Source organism: Lagopus leucura, unplaced genomic scaffold, assembly GCF_019238085.1.
Source record: "Lagopus leucura isolate 7727_CA_CO unplaced genomic scaffold, USGS_WTPT01 Super-Scaffold_100001, whole genome shotgun sequence".
Taxonomy (NCBI): Eukaryota; Metazoa; Chordata; class Aves; order Galliformes; family Phasianidae; genus Lagopus; species Lagopus leucura.
The window spans coordinates 13,913,595-13,928,298 of NW_024962262.1; the positions used below are offsets into that span (position 1 = coordinate 13,913,595).

The 14,704-nt window shown below is 40.0% G+C and overlaps 1 protein-coding gene across 6 annotated transcripts in view; it reads left to right on the forward strand.

Moving 5' to 3' along the window:
- Positions 1-14,704, forward strand: part of ENOX1 (ecto-NOX disulfide-thiol exchanger 1) — a 365,715-nt gene that overhangs the window by 62,666 nt on the left and 288,345 nt on the right. For all 6 annotated transcript variants that reach the window (XM_042867022.1, XM_042867020.1, XM_042867019.1 and 3 more), the window contains exon 2: positions 6,916-6,989. The gene's annotated coding sequence lies outside the window, so the exon portion shown is untranslated. The remainder of the gene's footprint in view (positions 1-6,915; positions 6,990-14,704) is intronic.

Sequence of the window (14,704 nt, forward strand, 5' to 3'; positions counted from 1 at the left end):
TCCTCATCACCTGTGTTTTTTCAGAGCGTAGCGTTTTGGTGCCTGTCCTCCACTTCAAGCAGAAGGCACAAATAACTGCTGAGAAGGGCTTCCTAGGCTCCTTTCTAAGTTCTTGATCCTGCTTCCCTTCGCAGCTTACTTATGAGACAAGAAGGAAAGTAGGCCATACTTTAAAGCTAAAAATAACTGTGACCAAACACCTGCGAGTTGTTGCTGGCTTCCATTACAGTGGCTGTCTGTTTTAATGAGGACAGGGTGATCCTCCTTTGAAAGAGCATATGATTTTTCTTCTATGGATTTCTTGACCCACTTGTGATTCCTGAGGCTGACCTTTACTGATGGCTGGCTCTGAATGGTTTGTCCTTTTATGCAGCTATGTGGTAACCTAATCTTCAGATATTACAGTGCTGGATTTTATTTAAGGACCTTCCCAGACAACTGAATGTCATGGTCGTGGCAAATTTACCTATGTTGTCCCTATAAGACTTAATCCTGAAAAATGTGATCTACGTTTAATTTATTAGAACTCCTCTTTGTAATTATTTGAACAGGATTTTCTCAGTAGTTGTCATTGTAGTTGAGAAAGGGCAGGGTTTGAAATGTATTCCATCTGAAGCATTGAATTGCTTACCAAGTCTTTCAGAATGAAGCAGGGCAGCCCGGTTTTTCTGCCTTTCTTTTAAAATAGAAAAAAATAAAAGTGCGTATTTCCATACTGGATTTCTATTCCAGTCTGTAGACCTCAGTGATGAAAGCACACCTGCAGATCTCAGACCATCTGCAGGGATGCATCAGGGTAGCATAGGCTCTGCACTCTCTACCCCAAGGCAGCAGTTGTGTTTTCTGCCTGTGTCAGGGGATGTGAGGACTGCTTCCCTTCAAAGTTCCTGCCACAGTAAAGTTGCTCAACTCTTTGTTCTTTCCCAGAAGTGTTTTGGGTTTGGAATCTTTGCAATGTAGATGATGTTTCTGAGGCAGTGCAGGGAGTCCTTCTCCACTTTTTCCCACAGATCACCTGGAGAATCCAGTCATGGAAAATGGATGTTGTCAGCCGTTCAAAATTAGCTCTTTGAGTCCAGAAGGGCCTGCATTCTTATATATCTTCTCATTTTAGGGAACATTGCTTTGTACTAGCTTGCCAAGAAGACAATCAAAGAAAGGTTCTAGCTTTCTAATCTACTTCACTGTCAGTTCAGGATAGTCCCAAAAACCATTTGCTGTATTGATTAAGCTGCTGCCCAGTGTGGTTACTCTGTCTGTAACAGCAATGGGTGAATATTCTCATTGTGATGGGTGGCAGGAGTCTGAGATGTGGGACTGGGTTGACACTGATTGACTCCACTTCCTGCCTATTTGATTGAAGCAGAGAACCCAGACTTTAAATACTAATGTTGCTGAAGAGGGAAAAAAAACACCCCACAAAGTAATAGGTTAAAAAAATGTTTTATTGCATTATCGTGTAGCACACTCCATTGCACACAGCGTGACTGTAATTTTGTCAACGGTGGTGTACAGGTTAATACACTTTATAGAGGCAGTTTCATTAGACTGAAACTGAAATCTGTACAGGAGGCTCTGTTTTTTTTCTCTCTGAAGTCTATTAGGTGTTGTATCTTAGGGGAGCTGTAAGAAGATTGGCTCACAAGAATAATCTGTTCCTTCTCTTCCAGAGAAAAGTTAGAATGTTTAATTTTAGTTAGGATAATTAGTATAATTTCACATGGGTTCAGGAGATAAGAGAGAAGGCATGAGATAGAGCTTCTTTAATTTGCCTTTATTAACTATACGAACTGTGAACCTGCTGGCCTCACTGTACTGTCAAAAGGGGAGACATTTTTCTGTACTTGTACATTTATGTTAAAAAGAACAAATTTAAAATAGGGATGGTAATCATGGAACCTGAAAGGGTAATTCTGAAAAATGAGGTATAATAAAGAAAGGCTTGGCACATCCATTTATTCCCAGGTTTCACTCTTCAACTGAATGTAAAGGAAAGCCAGGAAACCCACCATCTTGTAAATTTTAATACAAAAAAAGATGTAAAAATGAGAACAGCCTGCTTTGTTAAATGTTACTGGCTGGCATCTGAAACTGATATCAATTATTAAGGGTCTCACCTCTTAATTGCTGGATACAAACCCAATTCTTGAAAAACTTGCAGTTATTTCAGTGTCTACTCTTTGCAGAGAAATAAAGACCTTATCCATAGTGTCTGATATACACTGCATATTCAGTGTAGCAAAATGGAAGGGTATTTACAAATTAATGCCTGTGAAATGAGGAGATCACAACAGATTTCTGGCATCGTGCTTCAGCCTGGGCTCTGTGATACAGTTTAGATAATTCTTGGTGTAGAATCTGCTCTCCTGTGATTTGAAAATCCTGTGCTCAGTACTGTCCAATTTAGTCATTTTGCCTAAGGCAGTGAGCAAAACTTGAGTCTATCTTTGATAGTAATTACTTATACAGTAATGTGAAATACATAATGGATGATGTAAGAGTTGAAGCTGTTTATTTATTAGACAATTGTTATGAGCTGGGGAATTCTTTTCTTGTAAGACTATCAGCAAACATTCTCACCATTCTCGCGCTGTGAGCATAAATGAGCAAAGAATCACCCAGTAAAGTGTTACTTAGAGAGTGCGTGTTTGTTTTCCTTTTGCATTCCCAGCCCTAGAGTTTCTTTCATTTCCTATGAAAACTTGCATTCTGTAGAATGCAGTGGACACCTTCCAGCTGGAAAATTTTAGATGTAATAAATAGCATGTAAAAGAGCCGGCAGACCATTACTTGGACTTTTTCCATCCCAGACTCTGGAGAAATGTGACTGAAAGGAAGATGAAGAGGCGAGATAATTTGTGCTCTGTATTCGCAGCTTTTGGGTGACTGGGGCTTCTGAAAGCATACAAAAGTGGTCAAAGTTATAAATTTATAAAGCAAAACCTCAAAAAATTCCCTTTTCCTCTTTTCCTCCCACCTCACTTATATACACTCATTCACACGCAAGTAAGTAGACAGACAAACTGGGATAAAACAATAAACACTCATAGTTTTTCTTAAGTTTTCAGTTGGCTCTGAAGTGGAATCAGTTTTATGTTGGTACAAATGATGCTCGGAATGCTTTTTGCAAAGGGTGAAATGTAGTGCCCTTAAAGAAAAAAAAGAAGTGCAGAAACAATGATGTGGACTATTGGAGCCCCAGTGGATCACTGCTTGTACCTCGACTCCTTCTGACAGATGTGTTGAGAGAACAAAAAAGAAAGGTCTTTAAAGGATATAACCATGGTACATCACAGTGCCATCTGGCACACCATCTCTTCCACACCTTTCTAGGCCTAAATAGGAAAGTCAGGATCCAGCAATTCTGCATAGTTTCTGATGAGACTGTGCCGTTCTATTCTTTTTTCATTACAATTATAAAGGATGTATTTAGTTGTATTTCATGTCCTGGCTGGACATTGTTTTTTTGATGTGCTGTCAGATCAGAGCAGTTCTTCATGGGGTAAATATTATCCCAACTTACACTCAGGCTTCAGCCCCGCATCAAGCAACTCAGAAAATATTGAGGTTGTTTAAATGCAGCAAGGCTTGCAAATAACAATTTTTTAGAACTGCCAGCATGTCAAAACATTGAAGGAAAATATTGAAGTGTACCAGTGGGCTTCCAGTTTGTCTGGTGCTTTTTCTATTGAATAATCACATCTTCTAGGGTCTAAAGTGGTAGTTCGTTGTATGTAATGTATCGCTGTCATGCCACAAGGCATTCAAAAAAAGAGATTGAAATTATCTTGAGGGAACCAAATCGCTTTATTTCAAAGACAAATTGGATTGATCTATCTTACCGTTCTCTATAGATTTCATAAGCACATTGCTTGTTGAAGTGGTAGCAGACATTTTATATATTACAGCAATTTGCATACGTTCATTAAGCTGCGCTCTGTAAGGCTTTCTGACAGGGGCATTTGATGAATCCTTTTGTGAACTGCATTGTTTCTTTGCACAGAACAATCTGTTAAATCATGCCTTTGTCCTTCAGTTTGTCAGTATCAGTAAATGAAGCAGATGTTAGTAACCATGGGAGGGTTTGGGGGCTTTTTTGGTGTTTGCAGAATATGGGATAACTGTGGAGGGCATGGTGCATTTGCAGAAGTGACAGCTGGTGTTATTAAAGATAGAAAGTGTACTGCAAGTACGAAGTTTCCTTGGCATGTTTTAATAATCCTATGAGATCTTTTGGAACAGATAGATGGGTGGTCACTTCTAAAATAAAAGCTGAAAATGTTATGCACAGCAAATTGTGTGTATGTATCTGAATGTAATTTTTCTTAACTTTGGTTGCAAAGTTTGGCTGCCACAGAGCTGCCTCAACCATGCAGTAATTCACGATGCTTCTCTATAAATATGTGATAAGGAGTGCCCAGGTCAGCAATCCCTTGAAACATGTCTTTGAGTGATATTGTTTCATGCATTATCACATCAGGAGAATTTTACACCTGGTTCATGTTTTCAAGGTTACCTTTATAACAGAAGTTTTGTTGTTCTTGACTGCTCTTGGGTTCAACTTGGGTACTTGACCAAACTTAGGTCCTACTGCCCATCATAAAGACCACTCAGCTTAAGATACTTGCATCCTTGCATCAGTGTGCGTTTCGGTGCTTAATGGTGAGTGATAACTCCTATTCAAATGAGGCAGTATGAGGACTTATAGTTCACTGCAGAGGATGAGACACGGAATCATTAATGTGGGTAAAAAGAGAACCATAGAATGGCTTAAGTTGAAAGGGACATGAAGACCATAGAATGATAGAACCCTCAGAGTTGGAAGGGATTTCTGAGGACCATCTAGTCCAACTTCCCTGCAATGAACAGGGACACCACAGCTACATCATGTTGTCCAGGGCCTGATCCAGCATCACCTTGGAAATCCCCAGAGATGTGGCATCAACTCAAAACTAGATCATCTAGTTCCAACCCAAAGTATAACGTAGGAAATATATTTCCGTGAGAAAAGTGTTATAAAGCTGATTGCTGGAGAAGTAATTGCAGAAAAGCGGAAGACATTATTTCAAAAATTAAAGAGAAAACTTTGGCCACACTTTGATCTTGTAAACAGCCCCCACTGCTTTTGGAGGTGGTATTCACTGATTTATACATTAACATTAATGGAATTCTCTTTGTGATTCCTCTGCTCCCTATTGTGGAAATCTCTTTTGGGGAATTGAATAGGAGATGTGAAGGGCAGAGATGCGACTTTACTCGTGCCTCCCTGTAATGCAGTCTGAGCTGCTGAGTCTGGTTTCTCTGCGATTGACATCAGCAACAGGAATGGCAAGATAGTGTATAGAATAAATAATACTAGCTATTGTCATATTTATAGAGACTGCCTGAAAATATGTAGAGAAGACCTGTGAGGGATTTCTGTAGTTGTTGTTCTTACACATGAAAGTAGGCAGCAGCTACAAATCAGTGAACTGTTGCTTTTGTAAGAAGAATTGGCAGAATCTTTCATGCAGTTGCTGGATAAAAATTTCTATTGCTTCTGCCTCACAGAGACAGCCTTATCTTTATGTCTGATTATCTTGCAAAAAAAAAAAAAAAAATGAGCTGCGAAATAATTATCCATGCTGATATTTACATTTTGTCTCCCTGCTTGAAAATTACCAGCTCACAGAAGGGAACGGAAGGAACCTAGGACTCCTTTGGTGGGTAGAGCCCTTGGAGAAGAAATTGCCTGCTATTCAGCTGCAGCACCCAGGTGCTCCCAGCCAGGTGACCATTGATATGTAGTGGGTATGAGCTGCTCTGTGACTGACTCATCTAACTGCTGAGGTGATTCACTTTGCTGATGCTGGGAATCATGTGGTGGGTACCAGTGGTGCAGCTGCAGGCAAAAACTCAAACAGAATTTTGGAGAAAGGAAAGAGGCAAGGCTTTTTATAATGTGTACTTGAGGTTTCTTTAGAGTTGTGGCTGTTTTGCAGCACTGTGTGGAAGACTGTTTCCTGCTTCAGAATTCAAAGATGCTTTGGTGCAATAGAAGTACTCAGTACAGCATCTGTTCATGTTGGTGAAGCTGATGAGGTCATCTCAGAAATCACTGTCCAGAGCAAAGATCAGACCAAGAGCATTTGGACATGTTAGCTAGTTTTCTTCTTTTTTTTTTTTCTTTCCCTATATCTTGTCTTGGTTTGCTGAGCCTGTTTCTTTCTCCTAGTGTATCTTCTTTCTCTTTTTTTTTGCTTTCTTAAGCATGTTGGACTTATGAAACACCTTACTCTCTGTGTCATTGTGCAGGAATGGCCAGGAAAACTTACAGTTACTCTAGGACTAATTGTAATTAAGTGTTACATATGCTTACGAAAGTGTAAGCGTTTAGAATTTTGCATCTGTAGCAGAACTGCCCAATTCAGCATTTTTGGACACAGAACGAAAGCACACGATGATGTCCTTGACTTTTTTTTCATGTGGTTTCCCTGTTCCCACTGCTGTCCTGCTGCAAAGTAAAGCAGAAAATTGCTTACATGTACATAGGACTGTTTGTGGTTTACTCATATGTTCTTATTTTCTTCTATGCCATCATTAGTTTTGCATATTGACAATGTTGCTTTTGTTCTTGCATTATGGATAGTTGTAGCAAAACAGCTGTTTGGAAATTTGATGTATTTTCAGAGCTTTTTTCTGATTTTGAATTCATATGTAGAAGTCACCTAAGGACCTGTCTGTTATTATATGCATAAAATTTAAGTTATCTTACCATCAGTTTTATCACCCACAGCATGTGGGTACCCATGTGATGTACAGCTGTAGCGGAATCAGCTCATGACCTCATTTCCAAATTTGATTATATTTTTTTTTTTCACTTGTAGTCTTCAGCTTTATTCTTTTAGTGACTTGTACATATTATCTCCTTTCCAGATTTTGGACTCTGAATTTGGAGCAGTTTGGGGTTATATGCTTCTTGAAACTTGGAGAATACCTGCAATAAATAGGTAAGTGCAATAGACACATTCATATTTTGTGCTGGATGATTTTGGAATATATATGAGTTTTGTTTAGTGCTGAACTTTGTAAAGCTCTTGATAAATGTAATTTACCATGAATGGGCCAGTATGATGGATCTTTGCAGGCTGAATTTTCAATAACACGTGATATTTTTATGGCAGAAATTGGGAAGTACATGATGATCACAGCTACCCAGAGAGAAGTGTGTAGCCAAATGTACAAATTTATCTTCAAAATGAAGGATCTCTGTGAGCAAGTGAGAAGCTCTGGAAATAAAGTGACTTGAAAAAAGTGACTCTACTCAGTCCTCCTGTACTTAAGGCTGTGCTTTAACTAGTTTTTGTCTGTGTTTCATTTGGTTTTCTTTGCAAATGCTGACGGCAGTAAAGGTATGAATGTGACTAAATGCTTGAAGAAAAGGGCCGTAAAGGTTGAAATTTTGGGCATGCTGAAGTTCCTGGAAATTTTCTCAAGTATTTCAGTGAAGCTGGTAATTTACTTGGAACATTTACAGAAAATATTCAGGCAATTTGAGAAGTACATTCTTGCATATAATGAAGAAATTTTTTAGGTGATTTCTTTTTTAAAACTTGGGTCACACTTTATGATGCTTGAAATGCTGCTGAGCTCCTAGCAGCAGAGAAGGAAAAACAAGAAGATGTGGAAGGTTTTATTCTTTCTAAAGAATTTACAGAATCGGACAGTTTTTGCATCTCAGCTCTAAAGAGGAAAAGGCTTCTCAAATGTGTGGATGTAACAATTGAACTTATTTTGATCTGTGTGAGAAACTTTGAAGAAATTTGTATTGGCATAGAGGCTGAATTGTTCTTATGGAATAAAATTCAGGAGTAGGTTTTGACGTAGGAGACTCAAGAGATGGATTTTGAAAGAAGTTGCTTCTTGTATAAGAATTAGAATGCAAAGTATTTTCATGCTGTATTTTCTCTGTAAGTCCCGAGATGCTTGACAGAAACTGGAGAACCACTGTCTCTATTTTGTGTATGGGGTCAGAAACTTGCTTGGTTTACTTAATGTGTGATTGTCCTATTTCTGGATCTACTGGATGTTCAGGGCTGTGTCCAGGTCTGTTTGAGGATGTCATGTTTTATGATGTTTTCAGAGTGTGTACAAAAGATCTGAACCCTATTTCTTATTGTTTCCTTAATATTTCTCTAATCTGGTGACGTGCTTTTACTTCCCCCCTTTTCCCCTATGCCCTCCCTCTTTGTGATACATTTCTTCCCATTTGTTCTGTTTTGTTTTGTCTTTTGCTTCTTTATTTTTCTTTCCCATGGCTTTTGCTTTTTGCCACTCGTTCTAATTCATTTTCAGTCTCTGGAGATTGGCAGTGGTGGGATCTTTCACAAGGAGGAGCTTCAGAAAAAAAATCATAGCAGAATGAGCTTCCCTTTTATTGCCTCTCTAGAGAGCCTGCTGTAAAAGGAAACTTGCTGTCATTCCCGTAAATTTTCTTTTGCAGCCAGCTCTGCTGGGCGTCCCCTTTGTGCCCTGTGAACATCTGTGTTGCAGCTTACGTCTGAACCCAACTGCAGAACAAATATGTGAACCTGCTTCTTGTTTTGAGCAGGAAGCTGCTGCTATTAGTAGGGCAGGTGGCCTCGGTTCACCTGCGACTTCTATTCCCTGTCTGGGAGCGAAGCAGCCGTCTGTCCTCTCCCCTCCCTCTTCTGGTGCCTTTGTCCACGGGGAAGTGCATTTCCCTGCTTCCCTCGAAGCACTGCCCCTTGCCTGTCAGCTGTCAGCATTCATTTTCTCCCTGAAATTTTCCCAAGACGTCATGCACAAGAAAGAAAGCAGCAAGTGCTGTATGACTTTTATGGCGTAGTTTACTTTCCGTTGCTCCTGGAAACTTGTGCCTTCATGCATGCAGTCATTCAGGCACCACCCAGTGACACCACCGTTCTGCATGGGGAAGAAATCTTCAAGTCCTGAAGTGTTCAGTCTCAGCCCTATTCCCAGGGCTGTGCACAAGCTTCCAGGAAAAGATGGCAGTTTTATGAACAGCTGTTGGACACTGCAAGAGACAGCTCACCGAGCATGAATTGTGAACCTAACTTCAAACAGATTTATGTTAACTAAATTTTCTTTTTCCACCCTCATTTAAAGAAAGGAAAAAGAAGCATCAGTGCTGCCCTGTTTGCACAAGTGCCATCCCACTTGAGCGTGCTCAGCAACATTTGAGAAGCGTAGGTGATGAACTGCAATCTTTGTGACATATGTGCGCCGCAGAGAGAAATCTGTTGTGTCAGGTTGGCTTCAGTTTATTCTTGCTGTTGTGATGAGCCTAGAAGGTGTGGAAACTTTTGAGGAGGATTGGGTGTGATGGCAGAGAACGGCTGTGACTCTGGCAGGGGAATGTGAGGTCAGTCTGAATTGGCAGCCATCAGCTGAGAAGGGAGCATGGCTGACTTAGCAGTAGGCTGCACCAGTGCCACAACTTCCCTCAGATATTTCAGTTACTTGGAAATAGCAAAACTTCCCTTTTGATGGTAGCTGGAATGGCTACTGGGCAGCATTGCTTTCCTTCCCTTTCAGTAATTGAACTGCCTTTTGGCAGGACATTACCTCAGTTTCAGAGCTTCCCAAGCCAGGTTAGAAGTTGGCCCCCCTCTTTCCAAAACTAACTGTCAAGGCAGTCCCAATACTCCACAGATGTCTCTGTACATCTGAATCCTGCACAGACAATGGTATCTCATGCTCATTCGTGTGTGCACTTGTTATGGAGAGAAGGATTGGTCTGGCTGATTGTACTATTGGGAGCGCTAAACAGCAAAAACCTCTAAACAAAAAAATCTGGTCCTCTTCAAACGTTGGCGGACAGATATCTGTCTTCCATCTGTGGCAGCCTGTGCAAAACAGCAGAAGAGCTGCAAAGTTTGTGTTCGGAAACCTTGGAGAAATAACTGGCAGGCTCTGACTTATTTTTTAATTGCACGCAGATCTGAAACATTAAACACAGAAAGTTAACGTTGAATTGTGACAAGCAGGCAGAAGCAGGGAGGTTCAGCCGCAGGCCTGTGCACCATCCTGCAGGAGGAAGGCTATGGGGTGTGTGGCCTTTGACCCTTGGGCACTGCTGCCCAGGCCCTGTTGTCCATTGGAAGGGGCAGTGGTCACCCACTGTCACAGGCAGTCCACTGGCTTCCCTATGTCCCACTTCCCCTGGCTGCACCCATGCTCCCTGGCTCCCAGGCTGCCCCCTGCAGGTGTCTGATCCTCGCGTGGGGCATCCATCCTGTGATGTTGCAATGCAGTGGAATGAATGATGGCTGAGAGGCTTGTGTTCTGGCTCTTACTTGGGGCTCTGCTGCTTTCAGTGGGCTTTGAATCAGCCTGGTGGCACAACTGGGAAGCCAAGCAAGGCTGTGCATCAGGCAGTACCCCTGGGCAGCAACAATTTGGTTTGATTAGAAGAGGTGTCAGCTTTTAGCATTCCCCTGCTCATTTTTAATTTTCCCTCTGCCTCCCCACGTAGGCAGTTCCCTGTATTTAATACAATGTGTCTCTGCTGTGTTGTCCCTTTTATTTATCAAACTTATGCAAAGAAGTTCCACGTTAAAGCATTTACCTTTTCTCGCTTGCAACTGCTTGTCTCCCTTTGCAGTGCTAGAAAACATGTGTTTACAATAGGTGATTACAAGCACGACTCTTTGGTACAAGGAAATCTGGAGACAAAGTTGTCTTCAGATTCCCTAGAACAATTGGAGCTGAGTCACGTTGTTAAACATGCCATATGTTACCAAGTAACGTGCGATGTTATTAAGTGAGGATGTCAGTAATGTGTTACACCACTGTCAGACTTAAAAATTAAAGCATTAATACAGAGTGTTGAAATGGACTTGTTTAGGTTTGGCCTCCATTTATATTAGTACTTCTGCACGCAAATTTAATTCCCAATGCAAGAAAATGAAGGTAAAGGAAAGAAAATGAAGGCAAGCCTTTCTACATAAATGGCTTAGTGACTCTGAGTACTTAACAAAGGGACAGGCTATATAGGATGTGAGTGTCCACCTTTCACCTAACCTTTCACCTAACAGGCTGTCACCTACAAGAGACTCTTCCTTAGACCTCCTGAACCTTCCTTACAGTGCTGCTGTCAGGATGTGCTATGCAGGCATGGGGTGGAAGTGGTAAACGTCTAAGTGAAAGATGTTTGTTTTATATGGACACTCAAGAAACCAATGCAATGAAGGTATATGATCTGCTGTTGATTCTGCTGTGCTTTTTTTAACAGTGCTTGCTCGAGGAGGATGTTGCAGAATTGGAAAGAGGTGCAAATTCATGTGTTGTGCTTTCTGAATGGGTATTAGCTGTAGATTCTAGCTGTGGATTCTAGCTGTAGCTGACCCTGTTCATTGCAGGGGTGTTGGACTACCTGACCTTTAAAGGTCCCTTTCAACTCAAATGACTCTATGATTCTGTCTATACTCATCACACGTATGCTTCCTGTCTCTGTGTATCCCAGCAATATGCACTGCTCTTTAGAATGCAGGGTTTGGGTCTGAAATCTCACGTGTAGGTAAACTGTGTGGTAGCCTGATGTAGCAACTTAGGAACTAAGTAATATGATTTTGTAAAGACAAGATATCCAGCACAGTGTATCATAAATTGATCCCAGGAGGACAGACCTAGAATATAAACTGTAGTGCTTTGAATATCTACATGTTATTACTGTATTAAACACTTTGCAGCAATTTGTATTGTATTACAGCTGACAAAGTATTTTACCTCCTAGTAACTAATGTAAATAGTGCTGATATTTTTCTTTTCCATATTTATAATTACATTAACTGCTTTGCGTATTAATAACAAACAGTTAAGTGTCAGCACCCAAGCTGTGGCTGCCAGTAATCCACCAGCAATTTGTTTTCGTACCCAAAATGTGAAACTGAAGAGTAATTACATAAATTTTACATAGGAAAGCTCACTGTTCTACCTCAATACTGTCATTTTCAGTATCAAATCTAGTGCCAATAGAAAGTGTTTCAGAAATGAGGAGAAACTTTGTGCTAAAAAGCTTGGGAGATTTCTGATGAAAAATGAATAGCTCGCTCATATCAGTTAGGATTTGTGACTTGTTTCCAAATAAAGCTAAACTTTGAAGAAAGTGTTTCTTGCCTCCGAAAATAGTCTTTTTCAGAATCCAAACCTGGAAGATCCATATGCAATGCAATTTTTACTTTTGTAGTGTGATTTGATTGTGCTAAGAAAGTGCCAATGCAAGCAAGAATTTTGCAGTTGAATGAATTTTTTGAACATTAGGTGGTTCTTTTTCTTTAACGTTTCCAGAGAAATATTTTTCTACACTGGTATTTTGAGGACTTAAGCATTTTAATTCTTAGAGACAAAGCAAATGGCGATATCAGAATAAACCCAGCTGATATTTCAGTTAAAGAAAAATTCCTTCTTGGGTTTCTTGTTTTTTTTTCATTTTTTGTATTCTCCGTTATTTTCTTTTATTATATTTATCTGCTTGCTCGAGGCTGGCATTTAAAACAGGTGAAGATTTTGAAAGTTTGCAAACCATTCGTATTTGTCAGGGCTGTGTGGTGAAGAATAGGTTCCCACTTAATATTGCATATGTATGCTGGATGTTCTGGGGAAGAGCAAAGGTTGATTAAATTCACAAAATAAGGTGATTTGTAGTTTTCTAAATATGTCACTCAACCTAAAATTAACTCAATTATTTACTAGTCACATACATGCTAATGAACTTTGACAATCTCAATCGACCTGCTGTGAAGAACTCCACTATCACTTAATAGTGTTTCCTCCATGTTTTCTCTAAAAGGGAAAGAGTGACTGTAGCATTTATCACATGTAAAGCAAAAATGCTCGAGGATTTTATTATTTTTTTTAATACCTGCCATTCCAGAGCACTGGAAAATTAATTACATTTAATTAGTAAAGCTATAAAAGAGGTGCTTAATTTTTGTGAGAGTGTCTCCTAAAGTTTAATCCCCCAGAGGTTTTGTGTATGATGGTGATGAAAGTGGCTGCTCCTAAATCAGCATCAGTTATATTATTTAAGAAATCAAGTTATTTGTCATACAAAATGTGACAAAATTATAAAGCTTTTAAGACACTCACATATGATAAATAGGTTTTGTTACTATTTCTAAAGTTAGAATCACATTGTAAAGACATCTTTAGCTATGTGTCACCCGTAGCTATAAGAAATATATAAAGAAGTTTCTGTGTTAGCCAAAGTCTTCAACGGATTTATCTGCATTCTTGCTAAATACAGAAGTATATTATGCAAATAGCAATAAGGTTATCCTGCATTTGTACTTAAGTTACAGGTAAATCTACAGAAGGCTGCCCTGGATGATGAAGTAGTAGCTTCCTTTCCCTTTCTAAGGTTTTTAGAATCATAGAATGGCCTGGGTTGAAAAGGACCACAATGATCATCTGGTTTCAACCCCCTGCTATGTGCAGGGTCACCAGCCACCAGACCAGGCTGCCACCATCCAGCCTGGCCTTGAATGCCTCCAGGGATGGGGCATCCACAACCTCCTTGGGCAACCTGTTCCAGTGCATCGCCACCCTCTGAGTGGAAAAACTTCCTCCTAGTATCTAACCTAAACTGGCCTCCACCCTGACACAGAAACATTAATCACAACCCTTTGGCTGCGACCAGCCAATCGAAGCTTTCCCCCCGAAGATTTACAGAATCCTGGATTGCTATCAAGATTGACCCATAAAATAGACATCACTGTAGCATCGACATAGGTAGCAAAAAGCAGCTGAAGAGTTTTTGGCCTACGGTTATTTCTGTCACGAAAATGAAGCTAGATAAATATAATACATAATATCTAAAGCTTCAGGGCACTGGCAGGGTGTTTGGAGACAGCTGCATGTTCAGCCCTTTTGGGTGGAATGAGTAAGTGGCTGATTAAGTGGACAAGATAGTTCTCATTGTGCCCTCAGGGACAGGTCAGCCCTTCTTCAGCTTCCCTTGAAAACTTTGGCAGAGGTGGGTTTGAAGCTGCAACAGTCTCACTGTGAGATGCAGTACTGAGTAATAACATACCAGAGCCTGTTTTACTAGATTTTTCTCAGTTACTGCCTCCCATAAAGGGGCGTAAAATGTTAAAAGCAAGCAACAGCAACAAAACAAAACCCACAAAAGAAAAAAAAAGAAACTAAAACCATACAGTCTTTAAAACTGAAATTAAGTAATCAGATTCAATTGAATGATTTTTTTTTCTAGTTATTCCAAATTATTACTGCATTTGTTTAGAATATATATATTTTTCATTTATTCTAATCATTTTCATGATTTTCTTACTTGATTCATTCAGTGACATCAGCTGTAGTGACCGAACATTTGTTGCCATGGTGACAAATTACAGTGTTACAAGCATCCTCGAATGAATCAGGTAAGAGAAACAGGCCAACTAAAAATGGAGAAAGTTTACTTACAAAGGTAAACCAGAAATGTTGGGAAAAAGTTTGGAGGATGTTGGCTTTGAAATCTTAAAATGGTTGTACTGTAGTCACAGCTTCTATAGAGCCAGAGAGATGCCAGCATGGCTGCTGTGATAGTGGAGCACAAAGGGATTTGTCTGCACCTCATAACTTCCATCAACTGGAGAGCACTTAAAATAGGTAGTTCCAAAAGAAGTATGAGTGGATTTATGAAAACCACAATTTCTTGTTCATCCTCTACATTATAATA